Source organism: Pinus tabuliformis, chromosome 4_2, assembly GCF_031772625.1.
Source record: "Pinus tabuliformis cultivar Carrire ecotype Pingquan chromosome 4_2, CPIR1, whole genome shotgun sequence".
NCBI classification, from domain to species: Eukaryota; Viridiplantae; Streptophyta; class Pinopsida; order Pinales; family Pinaceae; genus Pinus; species Pinus tabuliformis.
In genome coordinates, this window is record NC_142304.1 from 1096009826 (window position 1) to 1096037376 (window position 27551).

The 27551-nt window shown below is 37.7% G+C and overlaps 1 long non-coding RNA gene and 2 pseudogenes across 1 annotated transcript; all 3 read left to right on the forward strand.

The window, feature by feature from the left end:
- The first annotated feature begins 257 nt into the window (after positions 1-257).
- LOC149173478 (uncharacterized) lies at positions 258-27288 on the forward strand. Its single transcript, XR_016259124.1, has 2 exons — positions 258-653; positions 26931-27288. It is a non-coding gene; the product is annotated as an uncharacterized LOC149173478 (long non-coding RNA).
- Positions 8336-11525, forward strand: LOC149173479 (coatomer subunit alpha-2 pseudogene; annotated as a pseudogene).
- Positions 10806-11668, forward strand: LOC149173480 (coatomer subunit alpha-3 pseudogene; annotated as a pseudogene).
- Positions 27289-27551: the final 263 nt, after the last annotated feature.

A 27551-nucleotide genomic window follows, 5' to 3' on the forward strand; every position in this document is an offset into this window, starting at 1 on the left:
AACCTCCTCACATAAAGATGAAAACATTATTTAAACATGTTAAAAGCTAATTAAAATATAATAATAGAAAAATCAACCAAATTTTTTTTTTACATACTATAATAATTCAAATAATTCTATTTAACAAAAATATATTAAAAATCACCATAAATTAACATTAATAAATAATTTTTATAAAATCCCAATTTAATAATAAATAATTACCTAATTTATAAATGATTTATGTATAATCTTAATTTATATCAATTTAATATGAGTTAAAGAATTGAGATAACCCATTATCCCACACACGTTCATTCCTTTGCCCTCTCTTCATTTGCGAAGCCGAGGACTGTCACAATACTTGCAAGAAAGCATTTGATACATCCACTAGATAGCCACAACAAGCGACAGAGCAAAGCTATCTGTCTAAATACTTGTTCATAGATTCTCTCACATTTGATTCGTATCAAACAGTTCCGCAGGGGGCGAAATGGGAGGAAACCGGAGACGCAGCAGAAGCGACGTCCCCAGGGGGGCCGAAGCCCTCCTCATAGAAGATGTTACGAGGATTGCAGGGAGTGCGATCAATACAGGGAGCGAGATAGGTTCAGAGACATGCGCTCCACTCTGCCCACTATCCTTCTGCTCCAAAATATTTCTCTAGACGCGAGGTTCGTATCTGTTTTCTTCTTAGTTTGAGGTTTCATACCCAGTAATTTTAATGAAGTTGTCTTAAGTCAGCCATTTCTGGCTATACATTTTAGTCATCGAACGATGTATTGGGTCTTCAAATTTTTTTTTTAAGTAAAAAAACCATTAAGAAATAGACTGTGGTTTTCCATGTGTTTTTTTCAGAGGTCTCACTAAAATCATCAGGGTCTGATAAATTTAGGGTTTGCAGTTTTTTGGTTTATTTTAAGCTTCGACAATGACAATGTAGTTCTGTATGCAACCTCATGACGAAGAATAAGTTTCCACGTTGAGTAGATAGGGTCGCTTAACTGCCATTTTGTAGTGGTACTTTAATTAGATTGAATAACTTGGCAACCGGCCCCTGAACTTGGGGGTTTGCAAGGGTAAATAATTTTCTTAAAGAACCTCGGGGAACGACTGCAAGGGTAATGATTTTCTTAAAGAACCTTGGGAGCTATTTTAAGAGAATAATAAAATTTGCGGGAATTAAGACGAAAAATACATAACATCATGCAAAATGGATGGTTTCTTATAGGAAACCTATCTCGTTTTACTAATTCAAATGATACTATTTGAAATAATCCTAAAATTTCCTTCAAGTATAAAACGACCATAACTAGCGTTTGCGAATTTTTTATTAAGTTTGTATTTTCAGTTTTAGCAGGGGTTTCTTCTGTTTCATTTCCAAAGTGGCTTAAGAGCGTTATCAAGACATGAATGGCTGGTAGGATCAGTATGGTCCAAACTTTGAAGGGTTGCCAAAAATATAGTAGGTTTTAGCTTTTTGTTATCCAGAGGGCTATCAAAAATACATTATGTTTTACCTTCTGTTGCTAGTTATCCAGATGCATTTATGAACAACATTTTGTTTCCAAAGGGTTGTAAACGAATTTGAGGTTTTAACTGTGCTGTTAGTTATTTTGATACATTCCTGTACATTCGTCAACACTTATCTTATAGCAAAAATGTTGAGGAGTTTGTGTATTATTTGACACTTGTTCCCACTGAAATCAAAGAGATCATTGTATGCTCCTCACCAAGGAATTGATTGTTAGTTTCTTTCTTCAAGTGTTCCATCTTAGCAACAAAATAATGAGAAACCAAATGATAAACTAGCATGAAGGATTGTAACAGGATTTGGATTATTTTTAAGGGTTTACTGTTAATGTGAAAGTTAAAAATCCCATCACTATACCCCAAATAAGTCAAAATCAAAATAATCAAAGAATTGAAGGAACTCAGAATTAGGAAATGTTAAGCAATGAATTTCTATAAATGGGTAGGGTAACAGTCCAGGAAGTGCCAAAAACTCGGGGTAGACTTTTTATGAAACTGCATGAAATAGGGAAAATGACAAGAAGTTGATTCCAACAACTTCTGCAATTTCGACTTGCCCACCAGATTTTTCTAGAACTTCAACTTGCCCAACACATTCTTCTGCAATTTCGATATGCCCAGCAAACTCTTCTGCAACTTTGACTTGCCCAACAAATTCTTCTGCAACTTCCACTTCCACAACAAATTCTTCTGCCCATCAAATGTAGAAACCCTAACACGAGAGAGAGAGGCCCAAAAACTTAGATCTAGTTCTTCGCCTTCCTTTTCGTCCTTTTACCAGCTTCTATCTTGAGAAGATCGAACTTTCTTTTGGTGAGCCACAATGAGGTTGAGTTCCTTCTTATTTATAGGCTTGTGAGGGGTACAAATTGCTCTCTTTAGGCCGACTTGCCCCTTCATGTAGGTCAACTTGATCTTTGTGCACGGAGGATCTTTTGGGTCTATTTTGAGGGCCTCTCGGGGATCCTTTTGAGAATCACTTTTTCAAAATCGTCGAGAATGCGGTAGATGATGGGGTTTAGAAACAAAATTTATGTGATCAGTAGTTAATGGAATTATTACTGTCTTGGAGGTCAACAAAGCATATGACTAGGTTGCCTAATAAGAGGAGGCAACTTCAATTTTCAAAATCCATAGGCAAATTCAGTACATAAATCTATTTTCTCTCATGGAAGCTATGGGATATTTAAAACTTAAGCATAGAAATCTAATTGCTTGGAATAATTGGTGAGAAACAAACAAAAAGAGTGAGTTCTAAATGTTCAAATCCAAAATTGAGATTGCTATGATCTTGTATTTCATTTGTATATGTTCAATCGCCAAAGAAAACTGGGAAGTGATAATTGATGAGAAATAATCACGTTATGATCAACAAAGTAAAGTTAGTTGTTGGGAGTAGGTTGCTTGAGCAATATCTTAGACATTCAACTAAATAGGTCACAAAGTTCATCATTATGAACATGAATGTAGGAAAGATGCACCTTTTTGGTTGTGCAAAAAAAATAGATTTATAATTCAAAACCGTAGAAATTTTATCACGTATATTGAGAATGTTTATGTTTAGAATTAATAACAAGGTTCCAATTCATTATGACAAAATTTTTCCAATTATTCAAGACAAACTCAATTAATTATCAATTTAATAATAAAAAATAATTTCCATTTTTTTCCTTATTACTTTATAAAAGGGATATTGTGTCCTTATTCAGTTTGTGGAAGGCAGGGAATATGATTCTCAATACGACTTAAATGAGCGTTTTGCTATTGAATATGGCGTTGAATGAGCTAGAATTCCTTGTGGATTTCCAGTATTTTTGTTGCCAACTCCAAAATTCCTGCAAAGGTGGACGTTAAAGCTTTTTGCCAAGAGATTTTCCATCATCCAGAAAAGGTAAAGGGTCTGCTGGACTTGTATGTATCAACCTTTGGTATCGGGGTCAGGGATGAGATCCTGCCATTCATTTAGCTCCAGTTCATTCTCTATTGCTTGTTACTTCAATTCATTCTCCCAACCCGAAATAATATAATGAGCCCGTGGGTGTGCATTAGTTAGATAAGGCTTTCAAGATTAAATCATTGTTATTTCTACGACCTCGATTTCGGGTGGTTTGAGGTTGAGCTTGAGTTCTTCCACAACCACAACCCTGGCCTTGGCTACGACCTTGACCACCCCTTGCATTTCTCCCTTGGGACGAAAGAGTGAGGAGAAAGAACTTTAGGGAAATTATTGGACTTGAGGGATGCACTTTGGAGGGAAGGTAAATATGATAGATGCACTAACAACCCAACAGACTACAAACTCAAAGAGTTAGAGACCAAACCAACAGCGAGATACTAAATGAAAATTCATTATATGGCAATATACCTAAATGTCTTTGTGTTAAGGGTAGAAAGCTCCTTGAGAATTAAACAAACTCTACTACGAGTGATGCCCTACCAAAGGCTATCGAAATAAAGCGCAGGAGTTTGTTGGCAAGGAAACATAATGCAAAGAGGTAAAGGGACTAGGCTAAGAGGGATTGGTCCTTCAACTTGCTTGGTTGTTATTGGGCAATATGCAAAGCTTTTTCCCCTTCATGATTTGATAATTCCATGTCCTTTAACACAAATCAACAACAACAGAAAGAACATTCCCAAACACCTCCTAAGATTCCCATAGAATACATCGGGATCAACACTATATTCAATGACATCATCAATTTTCTTCAGTGCTTTCATTATGGATTGAATGTGAAGAGATGATCGTATGCTCGAATGGAGGTTTGCGCAAAGCTGATTCAATGCCATTTGCAAACTCTCCTTGATTTGATGAATTCAGTGACGCGTCGTGTAAGCCAACCTCAAGTGGATACAGCTACCCAACTTTTTGATCCTCTTCACTCGTGCCCAACATAACAGTGTGAAATTATCACAATCTAAAAATTTGAAAGTATGTATAGTCTACTATAAGGGGGGCTTCTAATGCCCCACAAGTTGCCACGGCGGGGGCTCTTAACTCCCCCAAAAGTTAGTACGAGGGGGGCTCCCAACATCCCCAAACATTGTTACAAGGCGGTTTTAGACCACCCTAATAAGTTGCTATAAGGGGGTTGTAAGCCGCCCTTGTAGGTTGCTACGAGGGGGGTTTTAAATTGCCCCCATAGGTCAATTTTCAAGGGGGTTTCAAATCGCCCCCAAAAGTGAATTTTTGGAGGCGATTTACAGCCAACCTTGAAAGATGACTTTTGAGGGCTATCGCAATCACCCCTAAAAGTCACTTTTTGGGGTTGGTTCATATCTCTTAAAAGAACTTTTTGTTTGTCCTCACAACGCCCTTAGGCTAGCCCACCTGAAGGACCCTCACACCTAATTGACCCAACTTTTGGGGCTTGACCCTGGCGAAGCCAAGGAGAACTGAACCAACGCCTCATAATAGAGGGCCAATGACTTGGCAGGGGGGCTTCACCAACCATTTGGGCTACCCATCAACGCTATCTCTTCAAATACCTTCCCTAAAAGGCTTGACATTTAGAGGTGATGCTTTGAAGGGAGGGGGGGGGGGCGTCTAAAAAATTGCACCCAAAAGTCACTTTTCAAGTTTGGAACCCCCTTTGAAAAGTGATACATTTGGGGGCAATTCATCTCTCTTAAAAAATCGCTCCTAAAAGGCTTGACTTTTAGAGGTGATGCTTTTAGGGGCTGCCGGGGGGTGGGGTGAGTGAGGGTTTAAAAAACTGCAACTAATGCTAAAACCGCTTCTAATTCCCACTTTTGGAGGCAACGTATGGCCCCCCCAAAAGTATTTTTTGTAGTACTGGTAGTTATCATTTTTGTCTCTAGAAGTCATTCTTTTTTAATGATTAACTATACTTTGCTTCTTTATAGGATCTCCTCTCAAGAACATGTTTCAACCAATTCTCAAGTTCGTTCTTCAAATTAATTTTTAATTATTTTTGAGATTTATACTTCTCTAATCTTTTGTAAGAAAAGGACTTTCATTTTATACTAGCAAGGTGATTCCTTGAGTTAGAGGAAAGGAATATCCTTCCCTCACTAGTAAAGGGATTTCCTTGTAGAAAAGGAAAATGATTTCCTTTATTGAGAGAGCTACAGAATTTTCCTTACCAATGCTGATTGCATTACCAACATATGCATTGTCAACATAAATAACACATAAATGATCATAACTTGAAGAGTTTCTTTGAATTCACTTACCTCAAGTTTCTATGAAGAGGAACTATCAAGACAAGTGAGGGAACCCAACCTTAAGTTCTCTTAAGAAACAATAATCCCCTAATTGACAAGCCAATCTAGAAAGTCTTCCTACCCAAATAATAAAGGCCTCTATCTTTTCTTGATTAACCATGATGCCTATTGATGTAGTGACGATATCAAGATATTGTGTCATTCCCTCCACGAAACGACTGAATGAGCTTTGTAGTGAGAGCAAGGCCATCTATAAAATTCACATTAAGCAATTCTCCCCATAAAGGAGGGGAATGCCTCAAAATGTTTGTTATAAATAAGAATCTTAAGGAGAAATAATAACGCATCACTACAATACCACATAAATATGGGGCAAATGGTTTGGATCGTTCATGACATTGCATGTGGGGTTTGGTCTAGGGTTTGTACTGGTTCTGTATGTTGATTCAACCCCTTTTATGGTATATAGGCTGGAAGATCATTTGCAATGTCGACCAAATTCGAGTGCCAGAGTAACTGGGTAGAGGGGTTGAGCTTTTATATGAAAAGGCCATCGATCCTGGCTAGTCGTCACGATGGGGTTATTCAGTTATGGCTGTTATCACCTAGATTGACCTCAGGCTGAAGGGAGGCAATTCTAAGGTAACCATAAACCAAGCTTAGCCTAGTAGCTAGCCCTACTAGGCCGGGAGAAGGCTCTCTCTGTAAGGTCTCAGTCAAGATGACTGGATCAGGTAAAGGATTTTAGGTTAGGTATAGTAGCACGAAAGGTTTTGATTGAATTTGTTGGTGTTTTGCTGGATCAGATGGAGCTGGGCAGTTTAGGTCTGGGAAATTAGGTCATTAATGTAGGGTGTTCTATGGGGTGAGGTAGGCATAGGCTTTAGCACTTTAGGCTTAATGGTGTGAGGTGTTTAACATTGATGAGGAGCTGAGGAGGGCATGTGACAATCATGGATCCTTATCAAACAGTAGAAAACATGAAATATTGAATGATTTCCCAAGGTAGAGCACTGTTACAATGGATTCTACCCATCAAACTTGATATTATTCAATAAGAAGCAATGAAATGAATGATGGCATACATAAAGCATATAAACAAATGATTACAAAAGAAGAATCTGTCCTAAAACTCCATACCACAGAGATCCCATAAAAATAGTTGCAAATCTTATTAATCTCCTTGCCAAACTGCTTACAATGATGTACAATCAAGCTCTGAGCATCCAAGTGAGTCCAGCCCACACACTGATTGAGAAAATACATGATATAGACCCCCAAACAACTAATCCTAGCCTCAGGGGTCGAATTCCATGAGAGGAGGAGTCAGTGGCACAAAAAGTTGAGCAGACAGTTGAAGACTAGGATGCTGAAAGCCTGAAACTGAAACATTCCTAGTATGAAGCAAACTGATTCATTCATCTCATTTAAGCTTTTCATCTAATGTATCTACCCTAGGTAACATAAATACACTTTAATTACATCATGATTTTAGATTACATTAGTGAAAAGATTAAAATTCCATAGGTGAAAAGCAAAAAACCAAAGAAATAGTGAAAAATTGCGCTGCTTGTCAAGTGCGCAGCCCCTGAAGGAAACGTGCAGCGCCTCTCTTGGACAAACGCACAACGCCTTAAGGAAATGCTCTGCGTTGACTTCAAATCAACTTTTGAGTGCCTTCTCGATGTCCAAATTGGGTGTGGGATAGCTCGTTGGAAAGCTCGTCGAGTCTACTTTCCAGAAAATCTTGGACGATTGATATAGGTTTCAATGGATACATTTTTATATCCTAGAATGGTGGGTGTCTAACACCTTGGTGACATGGAGAGGGTCTTGAACACATTGGTGTTGTGTGAGTCCCTCATGTATTTTGACAAAATACACATGGATCAACTAGGAGATTACCTTTAATTGCTCTGTATTGTAAAATGTCTGGAAATTACACACGTCTAGTGGCAAGTTTTGTAGTGGTGTCAATTGGGTTTAGCTTGGGTGGTTGGTAAGAAAATGTTATCTTTCCCTGTTTGTGAATCAATTGTTGTTTGGAGCTCTTCTTCATGAGCTATGAGGAATAGAGTCAATTGTTGTTTGGAGCTATGAGGAATATCTCAGTGTCACTACCGGATGGAGGGTGGGGTGAGAAATTACACGCAAGGAAAAAGGTCGCAAGGTAATCAAACTGGTATACCTAGTCTAAAACCTTCTGAATGGGCAGGGATTGGGCCAGATGACAAGTCCTTGGTGATTTTGGCAGGCTTAGAAATGCCTCTCATAGTGCAGCCACTTAGCCAAAGGGGAACGGCAAGAAAAAATCCCACCCTCTCCCATCCAAGGAACAAAGTTATTTTAGAATTGGTAGGTTTAGCGAAGCTTCCCAGCCATGTAGCTTCTTATGTAGACATTGTGCATGTATATTTAGGACATCTAAAGAGTAGTGCCTTCGATTGTAAATGATATTAACTGCAAGTCATCTGACATAACAGTCAAAAATACAATTATGAAAAGTTGTTAACTCCAATTTACTTGTTAATGTTACAAGGAATGTCTTTAAGATCAATATATGGAACTACAATATGCACCGCTGCCTATATCCGGAGAGTTAAGTTCCACAATGAGTATCCTTAGATTGTCAGTGCCAATGATGAACAAACAAAAACGATATGGAACTGGCAATCTTGAACTTGTATCTGACCTTACTGGCAACATTTTTTGTGTAATGTGTGTTTCTTTTCATCCTAAGGAAGATTTGTTCATTTGAAGCCCCTTGGATCAGACTGATTGTGTATGGGATATTTGTGCTCCGAGGAGGAAAACCGTCTGCTGATGATATTAAGGTTGACACAAATGAACACAGATATTTTTGGAGAGGGTGATGCTGTTGTCAAATATGTTTTGGAATGTCATGACCATGGAGTGAACTGGGCTGCTGCTTTTCATCCCAGCTTGCCATTGATTGTGTCAGGAGCAGATGGTCACCAAGCAGATTGAATGGCATGCAGATTCAATTGCTTGGTGAAGTTATATCTATTTCATTAGAGATATATTAACTTTTTTTTCTTTTATCTTTTTCTTCTGTTACTCCTTTTTATTGAGTAGCATCTCAGTTTGCATGTAATTCATTTGTGAAAAGTTAGTTTGTTTTGTTCTCGAATACCAAGGCCTGGCAAGTTGGATAATTTAAGAGGGCATGTGAAAAGTTTGTAGATAATTCGTTTGTGAAAAGTTAGTTTTGTTCTCAGAGATCAAGGCTTGGGAAGTTGAATACTTTAGGAGGGCACGTGAAAAATTTGTAGATAATTCATTTGTGAAAAGTTAGTATGTTTTTTGTTCTCGGGTACCAAGCTTGGGAAGTTGGATATTTTAACTTTTAAGAGGGCATGTGAACTATATGTCTCGTGTGATGTTCCATCCACGCCATGACATTATTGTTAACATTTAGAAGATAAAAGTATCTGAGTTTGAGATGTATCCAAGTATTGTAGAGGTGTCCAAACATTTCGTAGAGACCATGATTGCTTCTAGATCCTTGTAGCACATCTTGATATGAATCTTCTTGCTGTTGGGCATGACCGTGGGATGATTGTTTTCAAGTTAGAAAAAGAAAGATCTGCTTTTGTTGTTTATGAGGGCACCCTACACTGCAACAATGACCATTTTTTGTTTGCTCATCAATTTGCTACTCAAAAATACTCTCAACTTATACAGATAAGTAGGGCTGGATCCATGAATTGGATCAAGGATGATGATCATTGTTGTTTAGCCCCATGGAGGATGTTGTCCTAATATGTTTGGATGTTGATGGTGGGTGATATGAACTTATTCTTGGGCCAGAGGATAGTGTTGGGACTTGGGAGAAGTGACGCAATGCAAGAAGAAAAGACAACGACTTGGAGGACCTGCTGCCTTTTTTGCTTGCAATCAATCGGCAGTCACTGACATGAGTCATAACCAAGTGATAAAAATCGCAGAAATAAGGTGATCAAGAAGTCTAGTTGTCCAGTAACTGTGGATACAATTTTCTGTGCAGGAACATAAAACCTTCTTCTTGGGCCAGAAAATAGTGTTGGGACAGAAGAGTGACACAATACAGGAAGAAAAGATAGCAACCTTGGTTTGCAACAGAGGATTGTATCTGGGGACCTCCATACTCCATTTGCTAAATACATTTAGTCAGATGACATGGAAAATGTAGCCTTGCTGAGCAAGCATGCAATCATCATTGGAAGCAAGGAGCTTGTACATTGTTCTCTACATAAGATTATTTGTGTTAAAACTTAAGAGTGGTGCTCGGGGTGACAATTGTGCTTTGTTGTCTTCCAAACAGAAACTGTGGTCTTATTGGAACACTTGATGTTCAAGTATGTATACTGAAGGTGTCTGAGAATTCTGTCAATTGCATGAATGAGTTGGAAATAACCGTGTCATACAGATTGATGCATGAGTATATATTCAAGCTGGCACTGATAAAAAGGAAGTATGACAATGTTATGAGCATGATTAGGAACTGATTTGTGGACAGGCAGTGATTGCTTAGCTGCATCTGAAGGGCTCCCAGAAGCGGCTCTTCACTTTTTCAAAGATGAGAAGGCATGATTTAACTTAGCAGTGTAGGGTGAAACTATTCAAATTGATGTTGCTTCTGCAAAACAGAGAGATGTTGAGGTCACTGGTATACACTTGGAACTGAGGCCCTTTGGTAAGGAAATGCTGCCATTGTTGAATATGCTTACCAAAGATTAAAGAATTTTGAAAGGCTTTCATTTTGTATCTTGTCATGGACAACATTGATAAGTTTTTGAAGATGTTGGGGGTTGCATAAATATAAAATGATGTTATGGGTCAGTTTCACAATGCCCATATGTGAGTGCAGCAGTTCATGGGCTTACAGAGATTGCTGATATGCTTGTACTTAATAGTTAGGTGGCAATCTGCCCACTCTGCCATCTGGAAAGAAATCATCACTTATTGTACCTCCATCAATTTGTTGCAATCATGAATGGCTGTTATTGAGGGTTACCAAAGGCCTTTTTGGGGGTGGGTAGCATAACACAGGGGTTGCAGTCCATGAAGAAGAGGATGAAGGAGCTGCAGCCAATAGGGGTTAAGACCTTGACACTTCTGGTGGGTTGGATAATGCAGGGGGTGCAGTCCATGAAGAAGAGGATGAAGGAGCTGCAGCCAATAGGGGTTAAGACCTTGACACTTCTGGAGTTGCAAAACAAAATGGCGAGGTTGTATTGGTCGGTGATAGAGAAGTGAGAGGAGACAATGACGATGAGGTAGGATGGGATGTAGAAGATTTGAAGCTCCCTACAGATGTCTAAGCTGCAAATGTTGCAGGTACAACTCATAATGTCATTAGTTACACCATCACCACGTATGCCAGTAATTCAAATATGGATACACAAAATCTTTTCTTGCAGGTGATAATGCAGCTGCTAGTAACATTAATATGGCGATGCAGCTCTCAAGTCAACAACTTGGTATTAAGAATTTCACTCCATTAAAAGTTAAAACCTTCGTTTTTGGATCTTTACATGGGCAGCCATACATACCTCCCTACATTTGTTTCTGCACTGTGGTCTTCTTAGCAATAGAGGGAGGCTGGAGTGAGACTGCTAGCTCAAATGTCAGAGGTCCATGAGCTTTGGTATTTAAGCTTTTTCAATTAGATGAGAAACTTAGACTAGCTTACAAAGCCACAACAGATGGGAAGTTAGCTTACAAAGCCACAGCAGGTGGGAAGTTTAGTGAAGCATTAAGGTTATTTCTTACAATCTTGCACGCAATTCCAGTTATTGATGTAGATTCCATTTAGGAGGTTGAGAAGCTGAAGAAATTGATTGGAATTGCTAAAGAATGTGTTATGGGTGTTCAAATGGGGGTCAAGAGGAAGTTAAAGATCATACTGTTGAACAACAAGAGCTTGCAGCCTATTTTACTCATTGCGACATTCAAAAAGTCCATTTGAGGTTGGCTTTGCTGAACACCATAGGTGTTTGCTAGGGAAATTCAAGTTTTCGAAAACATAAAAGCTTGGTTTTTCAGTACATTTAACTACAACAACAAGGTCTTCAGTGTTCACCATATCATCATTCCAGTTGGAAATAAAACACTAGTGATAATTTCTTTTCTATTCACTAGGGATAATGGCCCTTTACAATCCCTGCACAAAATGCTAAATACGAGACAATACTTACAGCTGTTAGCTCTGTATAAACTGAAGTCCCAACATGCAACAATTGTTGTTCCTTTAGCAGCTCCAACAACCAACTCCTTGGACACCTTGGACTGCTCCTAGTGACTTGGCAGTCCTCCTGGCATGCCCCCTGTACACTCAATCAGCAATCTGCCCATCAAGCAGTTCTTCAGCTACATCCTGTAGGCCATGGTCTGCTTTCAGTCCTCCTGTAGCAGACTTCAAAGCCTTGGCCTACTCCTTTAGTCCTCAGCCACCTTGCTGTAGCAAGTTCACGCCGTCACCCCCCCTGCACGGAACTCCACAGGGCCACTAACTTGGCTTGATAACTGCTGGCAAATGAGCTCGCTGCAAACCATGCAACAAAGGCCCAGCAAGTTCTGTAGGCATGTTGGAGGCAATTGCAGGATGCTAAAAACACTGAATTATGACTTCAGAAATCCTTTTGTTGTTTTTGGAGCAACTTTTACACCTCTATACCATGGTAAGAAGTATGTGTCCTGTCCACATTGTACACCACACTTTATTCCAATCATAAAGGGAAATCTATGTGCTATATGTGAGCTTGCAGTTGTGTTCTGGGTCTTTAGCTGCAGCGCAAGAGAAAGGAAGTTAAGGATGATACTGTTCAACAGAAAGAGCTTGCAGTTTATTTTAGTCATAGCAACCTTCAAAAATTCCATTTGAGGTTGGATTTGCTGAATACCATGGTTGTTTGTTATAAGGGATGGAGCTTTAGTACAACAGCTAACTTTGCTTGATGACTATTGGAAAGTGAACCCCTGCAAACCATTCAACAAAGGTACAAGAAGTTCTGCAGGCATGTGAAAGGCAGCTGCAGGATGCCAAAAAATTGAATTATGATTTTGACTTCAGAAATCCTTTTGTTGGTGGTGCAGCAAATTTTACACCTATATACCATGGTCAATCAGAAGGATTGTGTCCTGTCCATATTGTACAACATGCTTTGTTCCAGTCATACAAGGAAATATCTGCCCTATATGTGAGCTTTCCATTGTGGGTTCCGATGCTTCTGGTTGCTGAATGTGCATCTTTATTTCAAGAAATTTCATTACCCATGCATATTTCCATATCAATATTGCACTCTCTTCCTTTGAGAGCCATGTTGAGAGATATGGCAGGACAATCACTAACAAGTCTTGGACAGACTTGAGGGTCTTCTTAAGAGACCGGAGGAGGCTATTTATTGATCACTGAAGTGACAGTAGAAGTAAAACTTTCCATGTTTTTTCATTGTTTACAATTTGAAATTTCAGTGTGTTTTTGCTTCCCTTTCTTAGGAAGTAAAACTTTCCATGTTTTTTCATTGTTTACAATTTGAAATTTCAGTCTGTGTTTTTGCTTCCCTTTCTCAGTCTCAGACAATAAAAAGTGCCAGTAATTTAGCTTTAGGTCTGGAGAATTTTTTATAGAACCCCCTGGGTGTTTATCCTATCTTTATCATGCAAGTGTTCTAGTGGTTTGTCTGAGTGGAAACAGGCACTAGGGTCTCATTATTCAACATCAGAAAGCAATGCAATTGTTTGAATGCTTTTTCATATGTAGGTCCTGTCAGAATCAGAACTGGTCAAGTCGCCCCATTGGACTGGGCATGGTTTTGAACCAGCCTGCTGACTAGACTGGTACCTAACCAGTACAAACTGGCCCTAATTGGCTGGACAAGAGACTTAAATTTTTATGAAATTTCTGAATGAATTTTCTTGTACATGCACAACAAAGTTGGTTTATTCTTTTGATGATGACTATAGATGCAAAGTAAACATTTGTGAATTTTTCTTAATGCCTGGAAATAACAATCCTCTTTTAATTATGACTCAAAATTTATAACTCTTAAGTTGTTATGTGTTTGAATGAAAACTATTTTACAAAATGCTTAAAAGAATTGGTTTGCATCTACATAACAGTATTCATGTCTATACTTGTATGTTGGCCATAGGGCTTTAGATTTGGGTTTCTATCTTTGTTTACACGCGTATTCTAAGTTCAGAACATAACCATCACTTTTACACTAGAAAGGCTTGGAAATTCTATAGCCAGCTGTTTGTGCTACATGCACTTGAAAAGATGTCATTTATTTGCTGAAACCAAGGCATCTTTTAATGCAATTGACTCACAGCAGGAAGGAAAGCTGTGACACAATTTAGATTTGCATTATTTGTATATTTACCTGTCTATATGCTGAAAATTTAGTAGTGGGGTATATTGTATTCACGCTGCCTAGGAAACTTACACCATGTGGCCTCATTCCTAATCTCAAACTAAACCTCGCAGCCAAACACTGCTTCATCTCAGGAACAAATTATAAGGCCTTTAGGGCTTCAACATCTAAGACTCTTTGGTCTTCTTTTTTCTTTGGAGGCAAGGTCGTTTGAAACTCAATGCATGTTATATTAGGATCCAAGGGACCAAACTTGGCGTATAAAGAAAAAGCACTACTTTCTACACATGTTTTTATTACCAAACTAGGTGCACCAAACCTTTTTTAAATCCCGAACACTAGTAGTAAAATTGTAGCATTTCATAGTAAGCCGCTTTTTGTAGCTGATATTAGAGGAAGAGATTGCTGCAGCAGCAGAAGGAGAGATTACCATGGGAAGCAGAGGGTTTCAAGAAACAAAGAACTGATAAGGGGAGTAGGTCATTTTTTCAGATCGAAAATGTATCACAAAAGGGTTATTTGGGCCCTCAAGGAAAAGAACGGGGGCAGTTTTTCCCAGCATGCTAAACAATCGAAAATTTATCACAAAAGAGGTATTTGGGCCCTTAAGGAAAAGAACGAGGCAATTTTCCCCAGCATGCCAAACAACCGCAGGTGCCCAAATCCGATGAAAACCCTCCCAAATTCTATCCTGTAGAAGACGTGCTTGATTAGACCCACTTCCTTTTCACACAGTAAATCAATAGTTTGTTGAGTACCTAGATACCCAAAAACTGAGATTGCTAAACCTATCAATCGCAATTCTCAAAAAGAGTAATGGAAAATTGGGAATCCAAGGCCTATGATGAAAAAAATCTTAACCTTATGCTTGGTGCCTGCGTCAGAGCTCTAGAATAGTGAAGACAGAGGTAACCAATGGGGAGAAGAGGAACTTAGGTCTTTCAATGTTGTACAATTCTTACACATCCACGCTTCGTTAGGTAAAAGTTGCAAACATGATAGAGCTGTAAACTCTGGAATGCATAAAAAAGGAGCTAGAAAATCCAAAAAAGAGCGTAACCTTGTTGCATAGATGGCAGCTTCAACATTGCCCATTACTTCACTCAGTTAAGCAGCACCCTGTTCTTGGCACTGTCCACATTGCAAACACCAACCCTGATATTGAATCCTTTGGATAAGAATTAGGTTACAATCCTTTTTCCGTTGTTTTCTGTGGCACCTGCAACTAATACCCTATGCCCAGTGCAATAATTCAATGCCGAAGGTATGGTATGGTGAATGGTGATAAACTGACCAACGACAAGGAGAAGGGTACTGTTAAAATTGGCAACTAGGGCCAAACTACATGTGGGTCTACTTATTCATGGCAGCTTATATTTTTCCTAGATTCCTCTCGTCGAGAGGTGTAGGATTGATCTAAAAATCATCTGATTCCAACATGTATTCATGGAGATATGAATTTAATTGTGTTATGTGACAATTCGTCAAGGTCGGCGAACAACCAAATTACCCCATCTATCTTCAACGTTTTACTATAAATAGAAGAGGTTTGCAAGTCATTTGAGACACACACTCACACCTCTTGTGATCTCTTCCTGCCCACTTGTTTGGGTTTTAGTGGAAGGAAGAGTTCCTAAGAGAATATGTTGCCGTAAGAGAAGATTCCCTAGCTCCTAACGCTGGCATGGAGATGAAGGCCTAACACAGTTATGAAGATAGGCTTTTAACGCTGCCTTAAAGCCCTGAGCCCTAGCTGCACACATAACGATGTCAAGGAGGGTAGTGAAGTGTAAGTCCTCATAAAAGAGGCTTACACTCAACTTAAGGATAAGCCTAAATGCCCTAGCCGCTGGTCACAATTTGTTGTTACAAGGGACCCTCAAAACGCAGTAAAAGAGAGCCTTAATCTGATGTCTGAACAACTCCTAATGCCCGCTGTCATAATGGAGACTCTATCCACTGAATTGAAATCTATAAGCTGACCTAATTGTAGGGAATACACAGTCACCCTAACATTGTCCTTGAGTGCCCTAAACATTGTGGCTGCAGTCAAGGAGGATGCATATACTTAGCCTTCTATATGCTACTCATACGTTGCCCTAAGTTGCAGGAAGGAGGCCTAGAAGAAGCCATAATCTCAAGCCTGAAGAAGACTTAATTCGCTATCATAAATACAGCTAACGTTGCAAAGGAAGCCTAGCAGCGACAATGTTAATTACCACTGTTCTAAGGCATAGGTAAGTTGGGGGCAACTGTCTCTATATTAGAAGTTTGAGGGTATCGCTACCATTTAAGAACTTGGTAGCTAGCTGCTTTGCTAGGTTGCAAGCCATAGCAAGCAGGTAAGGCTGTTCCATGACAATATTGATGAAAGTGCAACATGAATGGTACAACATCGTGCAACATGAATGGTGTAGCGTAGTGATGATGAAGTGCAGCATGATGGGTGCAACATAGTGATGATGAATGGTGCAGCATAATGATGATGAATGGTGCAACATAGTGCAGCATGACAATGGTGCAACATAATGATGATGAATGGTGCAACATAGTGCTATATAGTGCAACATAGTGATGATGAAGTGCGACATGATGGGTGCAGCGCAATGATGATTGTATGTAGTATGATGAGTGCAACATAGTGATGGGTGCAACTCAGTGATGGGAGCAACACAGTGATCAGAATAACTCAGTGATGGGTGCAGCACAGTGATGGGTGCAACACTGTGATGGGTGCAGCATGGTGATGGAATCACCTTGGAGAATCAATTGAAGTAGTATGCCTTCACTTGAGTTTAAATCAACTACGTCATGTGTTATATTCTTAGTGAAGATCTCTGTTGAACTATTGAAGAACATAAGAAGAATTGATCAAGGGTTTCCCCACATTGGGGTTTGTCCCTGGATGGCGCCACATCTTGTGTCCTCTTGTCTTGGCTTGTTTTCTGCGATTTATGTTTATGTTATATGTGCATTTTACTATCATGCTAAATGTGATTGCTAATCTGGAATTGTTATTGAGCTAATATGGAAAATTGAAGTAAATTTGCTCTCAGCATAGAACATACCTAAAATCAACAGGTACAACTTGCTAGAGAGGAGTAGAAGGTTTCAAAACAGGGCGAAGGATGCCATAAAGTGCTGTAGAAACACGCAGGTATGAGAAAACATACCGAAAGCAATTTGGACAAATGGAAAATTTCCATTGGTTAGAAGGGCGAAATTTAGTCTTTCCCATTGGCCAGGGGTGAACAATGTTTGCCCACCCCAAGCCAACAAAGAGAACGCCTATCAGCGTAATTATGTAAGAACATGTACAAAGTTATTTTTAAAATTACTAAATTTAGATGTAAATTGAAATGTATGGTTTTTATTTTTTGATGGCTCTAAGTTGAGTTCATGAGCAAGGTCTAGATGCACTCGTAGAGATCTTAAAGGATACAAATATTTGATGTCTTGTCGCTTGTATTTCCCATGCACAAATAATGTCACTAAGTATGAGGCTTTGATACAATGCCTTAAAAAAGTGATAGATTTGGATGTTAAATAGCTCCAACTAATAAGGATTTAGAAATAGTTATCAAACATTTAGGAAATTCGGTTCATTGTATTTTAATCACCTTAGGAATTATAGAGATGAGGCATGGTTTATTATTTCTAATTTTGAAACATTCAATATTAATTATGTACATTAAATTCAAAATGCAAATGCAAATTAACTTTCGAACACAACTCCTATATTTATACCATTGGGAAACTTTTCTATGGACATGTTTTCTAATGAACAATTTTCCAGACCTTCTATACCAAACAATATTACAAACTAGATATTTTTTGCTGATGATGCCCCTATTTTAGAATTCCTCACATAGGGAGATACTTTTAGGGGATCAACCATTGATGAAAATTGACATTGCGATCAATAAATTAATACATTGCCTCTAGATGCAAAACCAAAGAGTGAGAACTTATTTCTTAAATATGTGGTTCAAATCTCTGTAACAAATAATACCCACAAAATATTAATCTAGGTATTGGATACGTGCCTATTGAGAGGGCTACATTTTTTCATTTCCTTAAGGATTATAAAGACTTTTTTCTCGTAGAATTACACTGATTCAAAAACCCATGACACTAAAATCATTCAGGATGTGATAGCATTCAAGAAATATATAATCCTATTCAACAAACATTCCTAGATATGTATTCAACAATATAATAACAAATGAAAATGAATATAAGAGGAAAAATATTTTTTTATCATTCATCATTCCCTATGGGTATCCAATATGGTACCTGCTAGGAATAAGAATGGAGAAATCGATATTTTCATTGATTTCAAAAATATCAATAAAGCATTAGATAAATATAACTACCTTGTTCCAACCGTGGAACACATCCTCTAGTGTATTTTAGGTTCTAAAATTTTGTCTATGTTGGATGATTTTTCTAACACCCCAATTCCAACCCCTCAATTGTAAATAACTTGTACATGCAAAGATTAGGCTAGTGGGGGTATCATGCCCATGTGTATGTATGTGTATATGTTTTGGGACCAGAGTATCGATGTGCATATGCTTTTATATGTTTTGAGGCTAAAAAGTCTGGTGTTGCAAATATGATATTTCATGCACACTAATAAACACATTAGCACTGCAGACCAAATAAGATGAAAAGATTATGGGGGGTAAGACCCCATGTGCATACAAAGTGGGTTTCATATAACTTAATAATTATGATAAAAGTGCATTGGCTTCTTAAAAAGTCCATGAAATGACTTGAGGGGTGTTAGGTGTCAAAAAACAAATATGCAAATAAAAGTATGTGTGTGGGAGCTACTAAGGGTTAAAGTTGTTATGTGCTTATTTGTGCTAAAGAAAATCTAACATTCGTTAGATTTCTTTCATCTTACAATGTTGTTATTAGCAATACACTTGTGTATGATAGAATGAAATCTAGCATATGTTAGCTTTCTTTTGCTTGATAATGTTGTTGTTGGCAATAGGCTTGTGTTTTTGTTTTGCTAAATGTAAATATAACACATGTTAGATTTTTTTCAACTTACATTGTTTTTATGTGCTTGTGTTTGAGCTATAAGGAAATTTAGCATGCACTAGATTTCTCTCACAATGCAATGTTGTGGTTGGAAATTTGGTTGTTTGTGCTAGAAGGAAATATGCTAGAATTCTTTGACCTTGCAATGTTGTTATTGGAATTTTGCATGTGATTGTGTTAGAAGGAAATTTAGCACACGCTAGATTTCTTTTATTGCAATATTGTTATTGGCAATATGTTTCAGTTTGTGCTAGAAGTAAATTTAGTGTGTGTTATATTTCTTTAACCCTACAATATTGTTATGTTCTTGTGTTTGTGTTAGAAGGAAATCTAGCACGAGTTATATTTCTTTCATACGGTAATGTGCTTGTGTTTGTGCTAGAAAGAAATCTAGCATGTGCTAGGTTTCCTTGCCATGTAATGTTGTTGTTGTCAACATGGTTGTGTTTGTATTAGAAGTAAATCTAACGCGAGCTAGAATTATTTCACCTTACAATGTTTGTGTCTGCATGTGTTTATACTAGAAGAAAATCTAAAACACATTGATTTTTTTCACCTTGCAATGTTGTTATTGGCGATGTGCTTATCTTTGGGCTAGAAGGAAATATTGCATGCACTAGATTTATTTCACAATGCAATGTTTTTGGAAATATGGTTGCTTGTGCTAGAAGCAATCTTTCAAAACTTCGACTCCAGTTCAGAAACCGTCGAGGGTTAGCTCCGACTTCGACTCCGACTCCAGTTCAGAAACGATCGAGGGTTAGCTCCGACTTCGACTCCGACTCGGTATCGACTCAACCGGTTTGATTTCAATGACTCGGTAGTTGTAAAAAATACATTAAATATATATATATATATATATATATATATATATATTTTTTTTTTTTTATAAAAAACATAATTTTGAATATTTTCATTCATGTTTCCAAACAGAAAGCTTTAGAATATAGAGAGAAGACAACATATGATGAAAGTAGGCTCATGAATATATCCATTATATCAAAATGGCACCTAGTGCACTATCCATTACAAAGTTCATACTTAGCCACCACTGGCAGGATTCTTTTCTGCCTCAGCCTAAGGACAATCACTGGACTACAACAACAATAATACCAATTCTCTGCCCCTACTGAAGTCTCAAAACGTTTGCCTTTTTAAAAACATTGTATGGCTCAATGCATTGTTTCAGTTTTCTAATTCATGCCACTAGGATAACCATACTTCAACCTTGTAATTTTCAAAACTTTCTCACAACGATAGATTACTTTAGGGTTATAAATATTCAATAAAGAACAACCCAACCATTGATATGTAGGAGGCGGAACAACTTTTGACAAATGTGCTTTAGGATTTTTGTCAAAGAGGCTAGCCGACCAAGTTGTTATCGAGCCAGCCGAGTCATTACCGAGTCGACCGAGTTGTTATCGAGCTGACTGAGTCAATGACTGGCTCGATAACAACCCGACTAGCCATTCCGTTTCGGCCGCCGAGCTGACCCGGCGAGCATTGGCTCGCTCTGACTTGGCCGAGTCGGAGTCGACTTGGTCGTTTTTTAAAACAATGGCTAGAAGGAATCTAGCATGTGTTTTGTTTCCTTCAGCTTGCAATCTACTTGTGTTTGTGATGGAAATGAATCTAGCATGCACTAGACTTCTTTAGTCCTACAATGTTGTTATGTGCTTGTGTTTGTGCTAGAAGGAAATATAACGTGCGTTAGATTTCTTTCAAATTGAAATGTGCTTGTGTTTGTGTTGGAATTTTTTTTTAGCACAGGCTATATTTCTTATACTCTATAATGTTGTTGTTGGCAACGTGCTTGTATGTGTGGTAGACATAAATCTAGCACTTGCTAGATTTCTCACTCTACATTGTTGCTATGTACTTGTGTTTGTGCTAACAGGAAATTTAACACATGTTAGATAGATTTTCTTTTACCTTGCAATGTTGTTATTGCTAACATGTTTTTGTTTGGGCTAAAAGGAAACCTAGCTTCTGCTAGATTTGTTTTGTCTTGTAATGTTGTCATTGGAAATATTTATATGCTTGTTTTAGAAGTAAATATAATGCAGACTAAATTTTCCTCACCCTACAATGTTGTTATGTGATTATGTTTGCATTAGAAGGAAATATACTATGCATTATATTTCTTTCATCTTGTAATGTTGTTATTTGCAACGTGCTTGTGTTTTTGATAGGAGGAAATTTAGCATGTGTTAGATTTGTTTTGTTTGGTAATGTTGTTGTTGGCAATATGTTTGTGAAATTGTACTAGAAGGAAATCTAGTATGTGTTATATTTTTTTCATAATGCAATATTATTTTTGACAATATAGTTATTTGTGCTAGAAGGAAATCAAATGCCTTGCATTGTTTTTATTTTGCAATGTGTTTCTGTCTATGCTAGAAGGAAATCAAATGCCTTGCATTGTTTTTATTTTGCAATGTGTTTATGTTTATGCTAGAAGGAAATTTAGCATGTAATAGATTTCTTTTTTTCTTGCAGTGTTGTTGTTGACAATATACTTGTGCTTGTGATAGAAGTAAATCTAACACATACTAGATTTCTGACACCTTGCAATGTTGTTATGTGCTTGTGTTTATGATAGAATGAAATATAACACACATTAGATTTCTTTTAGCTTACAATGTTATTCGCAATGTGTTTTTGTTTGTGCTAGAAGAAAATCTTGTGGGTGCTAGATTCCTTTTTCCTTACAATGATGTTATTGGTAATATGCTTGTGTTTGTGCTAGAAGTAAATCCAACATGTATTAGGTTTCTTTAGCCATACAATAATGTTGTTTACTTATGTTTGTGCTAGAAGGAAATATAACATGTGCTAGAGTTTCTTTTACCTTGCTGTAATGTTGTTGTTGACAACATATTTGTGTTTGTGCTAGAAGTAAATCTAGCATTTCTTTCACCTACCAATGTTGATATGAGTTTTCTTTTTTTTTCTTATGCTTAAATTTCTTTCCCCTTCTAATGTTGTTATTACTTTCTAGCACATGTTAGATTTCTTTCACCTACCAATGTTGATATGAGTTTTTTTTTGTTTTTTGTTTTGTTTTGTTTTTGTTTTGAATTCGTTCTTTCTTTCTTGTAATGCTTAAATTTCTTTCCCCTTCTAATGTTGTTATTGGCAATGTGCTTTTGTCTGAACTAAAAATAAATCTAGCATGTGATACATTTAATTTTCTTTGCAATATTGTCATTGGAAACGTGTTTGTATTTTTGCTGAACGTAATTCTAACACATGCTAGATTTATTTCACCCTATAATGTTTCTATGTGTTTGTTTTTATGCTGTTAAAATTGGAAACTAGGGCTAAACTCCACGTGGGTCATCTTATTAATGGCAGTTGATATTTTTCTTGGATCTCTCTCATCGAGAGGTGTAGGTTTGATCTAAAGATCATCCGATTCTGATAAGTATTCATGGAGATCTGAATTTATTTGTGTTATGGGACAATTCGTCAAGATCAACGAACAACCAAATAAACCCCACTTGTGCCCAACGTTTTAGTATAAATCGATGTGGCCTTCAAGTCATTTCTACACACTTGGAATCTCTTCCTCTCTACTTGTCTTTGGGTTTTAGTAGGAGGAGAGATCCTAAGGAATAACACTGCCCTATGGAGAAGCCCTAACGCTGCCCTATGGAGAAGTCCTAACGTAGCCTATACGCTTCCCTATGGAGAAGCCCTAACGTAGCCTATGAAGAAGCCTATACGCTGCCCTAAGGGTGGTATGGATCTACCCTAGCCGCAAAAAGTCTAGAAGAGAACAATGAGGAGTTAGGAGGATATTCCAGGAGGCCGAGGAGCTGTTGAAGAAGGCCGCAACCCACATCTTGAGGTTGGGAGGCAGGGGGATTGTTTTGGGGTGGTTAGGTGAAGGAATATCCCCTAGAAGGGCTGCTGCAACTAAGGGACAACTTGCTGTAGCAAGCCACAATAGATAAGAGGAGGCCGAAGGATGGAATAGGGGTTGGAACAACCGAGCATTGCAACCAAGGCTTTCCTCCCCTATTAGAAAGGCAGATGCAGTTGTGGAGGGCTATTCTGGTCACATTTTGAAGGTTGTTAGGACTGTTGTTAGAATGCCCTAACCAGTCCAGCAATGCAGCAAATAGAAAAGCCCCAAAACAATGATGATGATACATTGAAGCAACATGATGATGATATATTGCAGCAACATGATGATGAATGCTGCAGCATGATGGTTATAGTGACGAAGTGTATCATAGCATAATGAGGGGCAACACAATGGTGAGGTGCAACAATATGATGTAGCAAGTTCATGGTGCTGCAGGTAGCACATTGGTACAATAGCATGCAAGGGACAACAAACTAACATTGGGACAGTTGTATGGTACTTAGTAGCAAGTACACCAAGCATGCAATGGTACAGAAGCATGCAAGGGACAACAAACTAACATTGGGACAACTGTATGGTATTTAGCAACAAGTACACCAAGCATGCAATGGTACATCAACATGTAAGGGACATCAAACTAACATTGGGACCACTGTATGGTACTTAGCAACAAGTACACCAAGCATGCAAGGGACAACAAGCAAGCAATGGGACAACAAACATGGACAACATGGTTCAACTATGACACATGGGACAATAATACAACATTAAGTGCAGCAGTCATGAGGTCCAGCATTGTGATGATGGGTGCAGCATGGTGCAACACGGTGAGGTGCAACACGGCGAGGTGCAACATGATGACGAGATGCAACACAATGATAGGTGAAGGAGTCACTTTGGAGAATCAGTGGAAGCAGTATGTCTTCAACTGATCTCATGCATCGTCTTCTTAGAGATGATCTATGCTCTCATTTAGATAAGTCAAAGTGTTGACTTTAGTTGTATATGTACTATCTCTCTGTCTCTCTCTCTCTGCTGAACTATTGAAGAACATATAAGAAGAATTGATCAAGGGTTTCCCCACATTGGGGTTTGTCCCTGGCTAGCGCCACATCTTGTGTCCTCTTGTCTTGGCTTGTCTTCTGCGATTTATATTTATGTTCTATCTGTAGTTTACTTTAATGCTGATGTGATTGCTAATTTGGAAAAAATATTGAGCTAACTGTGAAAATTGAAATAAATTGCTCTAGAATAGAACATACCCAAAACTTAACATGGTATTAGAGCTGAGATGAAGACAAAGCCCAAGCAAGAGTGAAAGAGCAACCACCAAAGATAGCTAGGAAATGACAAAATGATCAATGGATTCCTCATCCCTCTTCTAATTCACCAAGGGTGAAGTCGAAGCAAAGAATATTATCAAAATGGCGCAGCGGAAGTTTCTGATGGCCTACCTGAAGATCGCTTCAATGGGAAGTCCGAATATAAGGGTGGAAGGAAAGGTAGATGCCTTGGTTGAAATAAGTTCGACCATTATGCAAAGGAGTGTTCGACTGGCAGAGACACATCACTTGATGATGATAACAATCATTCCTGGGACATCTTCAATGATCAAAGGAATGACAGGACACAACCGACTCTTTAGAGAAACCAAGGAACCCCAGGTATGAAGAATCAAATGTTGTTTATGATAAGATAAAGAAGTGTTATCTTGTATTGGCCCTCTCCTTCATATTCTTTGGGAATCTAGCTTATTGATTGTGGTGCTTCAAGGCACTCCATCGGATAGAAGGTTGCTCTCTCTCTAATTTGGTATAGATGGAAACATTCATGGGATTATACTTGGAGCTGATGTCGCCTATCCCGGAAAGGGTGTTACCCCTCAATTGAATGAGGGTAACTCGATTCATTTACATAATTTCTTTTATGTACCTGATCGCAAGAAGAACCCGGTGTCCATTTTGGCAATGTAAGTGCAAGGTTTCTGCGTGGCATTCATCGATGGAAAGGTATGTGTTTGAAAATAGAATTTTCAAGGATGCTTTTACTCGTGGGTTCAGGGTTGGCAATTTCTATCAAATTGCAGAAAGTCCATTGGGGACCATGTCAGTTGACACATAACACCAGAGGTCTATGAGTCAAATGATGACAGGGATCCTTGAATTCAAAAGGAGCATGAAGGTACATGTTTGAGATGTACCGAAGGAAAATCTCACAAGTGGACCATTTCCCTCATGTAGCAGGTCCATAGGTTTGGAACAACTCGAGGAGGTTTGAGATTCATGACCAGGAATCTCATGTGTGTAGGTGGAAGAAAGCCTTCTATGGCTTGAAGCAAATCACCCCAGGTTTGATATGAGAGGATTGATAGCTATCAGATGAAGCTGAGATTCACTGAGAGTGAAGGCGATCCAAACCATTGTTTGAAGGTTATGGATGATAGACCTCTCATACCGGTGCCTTCTGAGAACAACCTATTTCTGACAGGTGCAGACCCTCTCACTTGCAGAAGTAAGAGGGAGTTGGATTCCGGATATGGAATGGTAAACTGCAAGCCCGTGACTACCTCGAGGATCTTAACTTTCAGAAGTTATATGGTGGTGACGCCGGACCAGATTTGGGAAATGGTTCTGAGTTCCATAAACTCATTTGCATTGATGTTCTTGGTGAACTTCTGTTCGGATATATGTTTTGCAATTAGCATGGTGAGCTCATATTTGGTTGAGCCTCACTGGATTGGTGCCAAGAATCTTCTAAGATATCTTTGGGGCACAATCTCTCATGGATTGAGATAAACTGTTGGAAATATGACGCTGCATGATTATTCGAATGCTAACTGGGCACCCAGTGTGGAGGATCATTAGAGCACTTCTCAGTGTTGGTTCTTTTTGGGTTCTGCTTCGATATCATGGATGAGCAGGAAACGTAAGTCAGATGTTATAAGCACCACCAAGACCGAATACATAGCCACGAATTACATTTAGAAGTACCTTAAGATGAGCGATGTCTATTTCATGCTATTATATATATGACATCATGAATTATTGCTTTTATTTCACAACACTAATAAAATAATTGTTGATTTGGTTTGTCATTACTAAAAATAAAATATTTCTATTTTATTTATTTTTGGTGAGATATTGTATTGATAACAATTATTGATTTGAATGGTCATTTAATTTTTTCATATCAAAATTTCCCATGCTATAGAAATTTTTACAATGGATTACATTATATGTAAAAATTAATAGATAATCGGTCTATTTGTTTGAATTAGATCATTACAATTATTTGTTTCAATCGTGGTTTAAGTTATCATTATTCCTCTTAGAAATTAGTAATGTGAAGGATGACCCATTGCATTCTTATAATTTTTTTTATTCCATATAAGTTGAAAAACTATATTAGGTTCTACGTAGCACCAACAATAAACATACAATTTGTACTAAAAGAAGCACCAAAAGCAACTAAGGTAGAGACTCTAGAAATTAGCATATAATTAATTAGGTTTGAAATTTAAAAATTGTATTATATTGTATGTGAAAGTTAACATATAATTAGTTTGTTTACTTGCACTAGACCGTTGTAATTATATTTTTCAATTGCAATTAAAGAAATCCTCATAAGTATTAAAATCAATGATTTTAATGGTGGGTCAACGCTTTCTTAGAGGAATTGTATTTCATACAAATTAAATAAAGGTACTAGGTTGTATATATAAATTAAACATATCATTAGTTTGTTCATTTTAATGGGGCCATTGTATCTGTATTTTTGATTACTATTAACTCGTAAAATTAATTCCCTTCGCATATAAATGGAAACAATTCATAATAAATATTAACATCATTTTTAATTTGGTAGGTGTTTATGTCCTTAAGCAATGAAGTGTAGATATTTTAATATCATACATGTGGTTGCAGTGCAGATGCAGATGGGCATTACTAGAAGTCAAAAGATGTTGATATTTGAAATGGAAGGAGTATTCTTCAAATCATACACCAAAGATGAACACAATTTTCATATTCAAAGAGAACTAGATTGATAGTTTGGTGGTAGGTCTTATTTTTTAAGGGCCATAAATATTAAAATGTTGCTTAAAAAATTATGATGTCACAATATGGACATTAATGTCAATGACAAGTACATCCGAAAAGTACTTGAAAAGTCAAATATTGATATAGAGTACTTTAAATATGCATGGGACAAGTCTCATTGTTATTTGCAAACAAAATTGGAAGCATGGAGAACAAGACAATTTTATGAGAAAAAGTTGACTGATGTGTGGTCCCATTATGGAGATAATTATAAATAATCAAATGTATTGCTAATAATACAACAAAGCATACTTTTCAATTCATTGGATATCGATCAAACCACATCTTGATAAAAGCCTATACAGGAAAAGAGCAAGGTACTTGACTTATGCAAGTTTTATTCCCCTTTCTTAAGACACCTCATTGTATCAAAGAAAAATATGAGTACATTCGAATGTTCAATAGAACATGTACTTCATTGTAGTGGATGGAGATAATTTCCTTTAT